This window comes from Maylandia zebra, linkage group LG23 (genome assembly GCF_041146795.1).
Source record: "Maylandia zebra isolate NMK-2024a linkage group LG23, Mzebra_GT3a, whole genome shotgun sequence".
Taxonomy (NCBI): domain Eukaryota; kingdom Metazoa; phylum Chordata; class Actinopteri; order Cichliformes; family Cichlidae; genus Maylandia; species Maylandia zebra.
In genome coordinates, this window is record NC_135188.1 from 36,475,347 (window position 1) to 36,479,594 (window position 4,248).

Below are 4,248 nucleotides of genomic sequence, written 5' to 3' on the forward strand. Positions count from 1 at the left end.
CGGGCTATCAACACCTACGCCCTGCCCGTGATCAGGTACCCTGCTGGCGTAATAGGCTGGCCAAAGGAGGAGATAGAAGCCACTGACATCAAGACAAGAAAGTTCCTTACCATGCATGGAGGGTTTCACTCCAAGTCCAGCACCCTGAGGCTGTACGCTAAGCGGAAGGAAGGGGGCCAGGGACTGGTGAGTGTCAGCACCACAGTCCAGGATGAGACAAGGAACATCCACGAATACATCACAAAGATGGCCCCAACTGACCGAGTGCTCAGTGAATACCTCAGGCAGCAGAAACCCAAGAAAGTGGAGTAAGGCGAGGAACCATCATGGAAGGACAGGCCCCTGCACGGTATGTAGCACCGGCAGATAGAGGAGGTGGCTGATATTCAGAAATCCTACCAGTCACTGGACAAAGCTGGACTGAAAGACAGCACGGAAGCACTAATCATGGCAGCACAGGAACAAGCACTAAGCACAAGATCCATTGAGGCTGGGGTCTATCACACCAGGCAAGACCCCAGGTGCAGGCTGTGTAAAGATGCTCCAGAGATAACAGCAGGGTGCAAGATGCTAGCAGGCAAGGCATACATGGAACGCCATAACCAAGTGGCCGCCATAGTGTACAGGAACGTCTGTGCCGAGTATAACCTGGAAGTCCCAAGGTCAAAATGGGAGATACCCCAAGGGTGATGGAGAATGACCAAGCTAAGATCCTGTGGGACTTCCAGATACAGACGGACAAAATGGTGGTGGCTAACCAACCGGACATAGTGGTGGTAGACAAACAGAAGAAGACGGCCGTAGTGATGGATGTAGCGGTTCCGAATGATAGCAACATCAGGAAGAAGGAACACGAGAAGCTCGAGAAATACCAAGGGCTCAGAGAAGAGCTCAAGAAGATGTGGAGGGTGAAGGTGACGGTGGTCCCAGTGGTAATCGGAGCACTAGGTGCGGTGACTCCCAAACTATGCGAGTGGCTCCAGCAGATCCCGGGAACAACATCAGATATCTCTGTCCAGAAGAACACAGTCCTAGGAACAGCTAAGATACTGCGCAGGACCCTCAAGCTCCCAGGCCTCTGGTAGAGGAACCTTTTAAAAGGTTTTTTAAAGAACCTTTTTTGAGTGGTTCTTTAAAAAACCATTTTAAATCTTTCAAAATAAAATGCATCATAAATTGAATTTGAGTAGGGTAAAATAAATACGAGCACAGCATAGACATATATTAATGGTTTATTGTCATTTTGTAGTTACCAAAAGACAAAAAGGCATTTTAACCCTCAGCACAACATCACTACTAATACATGTCACATATTAGTGTTTTAAACAGTAATAATTAAATATATTTGCTATACTATAAATATATATATATAAATACAATATCTACAGATAACACAACAATTAATACATGTATTGTTTAATTAATAAAACATCAGAAAGTGATAAAACACATTAGAAATAGCAATAGCTTCATAACAGACCAATAAATCAACACATTTTCATCAGCAGATGTTTGCATGTTCAGTAAAAATATTTCAACAAGTTTATGATTAAAATGATCAATGAACTTCAGCCTTATGCTATGTAATGAACGTTTCATGTTGTACTCATGGTCCTTTGTTAGTCCATTTTAGGATAATGTCTCTGACGTATTTATCATATCAAATATATTTCATATCAAAACAAGCCCACACCTGCAGTTGTTTCCGTTTTTCACTGGTGTTTCCTGTTTCCTGTCAGCTGGTCAACCTCACTCAGGTGGACATCCATATCAGCCAACCAAACGACAAGTTCCTCCCTTTGTGCTTCAAATCCCTCCCACTCTGAGACAAGGAGCTGAAAGAGAGAGAAAAGAGTCAATTATAAAGGAGAGAAAATGGTAAATGGCCTGTATTTATATAGCGCTTTACTAGTCCCTAAGGATCCCAAAGCGCTTTACATATCCAGTCATCCACCCATTCACACACTGGTGATGGCAAGCTACATTGTAGCCACAGCCACCCTGGGGCGCACTGACAGAGGCGAGGCTGCCGGACACTGGCACCACCGGGCCCTCTGACCACCACCAGTAGGCAACGGGTGAAGTGTCTTGCCCAAGGACACAACGACCGAGACTGTCCAAGCCGGGGCTTGAACCGGCAACCTTCCGATTACAAGGCAACCTGCCAACTCTTGAGCCACGATCGCCCCAAAAGTGAAAAGTGAAACCCTCCTCAGAAGGTTTTGACTCGCATACCTGCAGTTGACCTGTGATGGACTCCAGTTTGGCGTTCACGTCATCCCTCGCCGATGCCAACAGCCGAGTCTGCCGGGTGCCCTGGAAGACCTGAGTTAATGTTCGACTCCTCCTGGTTCATGTAATTCTATTTCGACTCCTCCTGGTCAGGCTGTCCAGCTGGATGATCCGAGGTCTCCCCTCTCGCGGCTGCCTCTGAACACAGAAACACAAATTGCATCTGAAGCAGGAGGTGCAGATTTTTTTGCTAATCTTTTCTAAATCCAGGCTAGATCACGTGGAGGTATTTGGAAAACTTTTTTGGCCAGTGGAAGACTGTTGTCTTGCAGAAAGTCAAATCAAACATATGTGATACACAATCAATTCACAAGAACACATTATAAAAAATAAGTCCAGTTCTTGGCTGATTTCAAGTGAATTCTGCATCAAAACAGGGTGACGAGTGTTTGCAGCAAATGTGAGCACAAAGCCTCACTTTGTACAAGCCTGCTATTAAAGTTCTCCTCTATGCAGACGACTTTCCTGTTTTCAAGGCACAACTTAGATCTGCTGTACGAATCTTATGGATACACACTAAATGAAACAATAGTGTGCATGACTCCAGATTCTGATCCCTCATCCTAATATGGTCCCAACATAGCAACAGCAATAATGCAAATGTTGAGGCTTCAAAATACAAGCCTCAAAATACAGCCATTGACCCATGTCAATGGCTGATATGGGTTTTATCATAAGGGTGATAAATATACAGATTTCAGTCTGTCTTAGAGATTTGATGGTCTTTTACCTGCAGATGCCCTATACGTGCCTGCTCCATAGTTTTTCACAACATTTTGGACATCACTATTTGATACAGGAAGTAGGTGAACTATAACAAGTCATCTTTCTTTGTGAGAGGACCATATTAATGAAACAAACCTCAATGTCATCATAGGGATCCCTAAAGATGCTCCTGCTGCTTCTCTTCCTCCTCATCCTAAGCTTCCTTCTCCTTGTCCTCGCCTTCCATCCAATTGTAATTCAACCTAATTGTGTTTCTCCCCCTCCTCTTCCTCATTTTGTTGGAGCTGTGAACACAATTAATGTGAATCTGGATTAATTTGTGCAAACAAGAAAAATCTACAGCTTTTTGGTCAGAGGTGCTCTTGTGATTTAAGCCGGGTAGAGTACATTTATGTGTTGATGCTACCTGCTTCAGCTCTGGCTGCTGAGTGATATTTACACCCTGGCTGGATTACAAACTTTAACCATGTGCTGAACTTTGGCCCAGCGTTGATACCTCTTGTTAGTATAACGGCCTATTCTTAGCTTGTATGTATGATGTATGATGGTGGATAAATGAAATATACAAAAAAAATTAACTATATTACAAAAGAACATCTATCTTGGAAACATCAAATGACCGGAGCATAACTTGTCAACTAGTCCGAAAATAAGTTATACAGGAACAGTCAAAGACACACCTTCTCATGTCACATTTCTATTCACATTTCTATATAATTAGATTAGACAATAAAGAGTTATCTAATCTAATTATTCATTCAAAACACTTATGCATAGCTGTATTTTATACAGCTCATACAGAATTCAAAGTACAGGTTCATGTGAGTATTTAATGTACGGCTCAGATCTACAGAATTTCAGAGTTTCTAGAGCAGACACAGAGCTCACATCACAATAGGCTTCAGGCGCCATTTTAGTGACTTTAACAATATATTAAATTTTAATTTCGGTCTAGCTGACATTAGGTTATGTACGCAGCACGCAATTGAACCACATATTTTAGAAGTCAAAGGGTCAAATTAGCTGGGAGCACCTTCACTTAATTATAACAGTGGTTTTGTTACGAAAACAGTTTCTGTATACCGGATACTAAATTGCTGCTGGGTGCTTTGTAAAGTTTACAATAACTAGTATTATCATTATGCTATATTTTCAAAACTATATAATAATCTCAAAAGTAATGCCATGGAGTAGAAAATAGTAATGCTTTATTAAAATTTAAAACTAAAG

At 42.2% G+C, this 4,248-nt stretch overlaps 1 long non-coding RNA gene across 1 annotated transcript; it reads right to left on the reverse strand.

The window, feature by feature from the left end:
* Nucleotides 1-1,353: 1,353 nt before the first annotated feature.
* Nucleotides 1,354-3,390, reverse strand: LOC143415117 (uncharacterized). The gene is made up of 3 exons (XR_013095739.1): nt 3,154-3,390; nt 2,236-2,430; nt 1,354-1,835 (listed from the first exon to the last, which is right to left on the reverse strand). It is a non-coding gene; the product is annotated as an uncharacterized LOC143415117 (long non-coding RNA).
* Between the last annotated feature and the right edge of the window lie 858 nt (nt 3,391-4,248).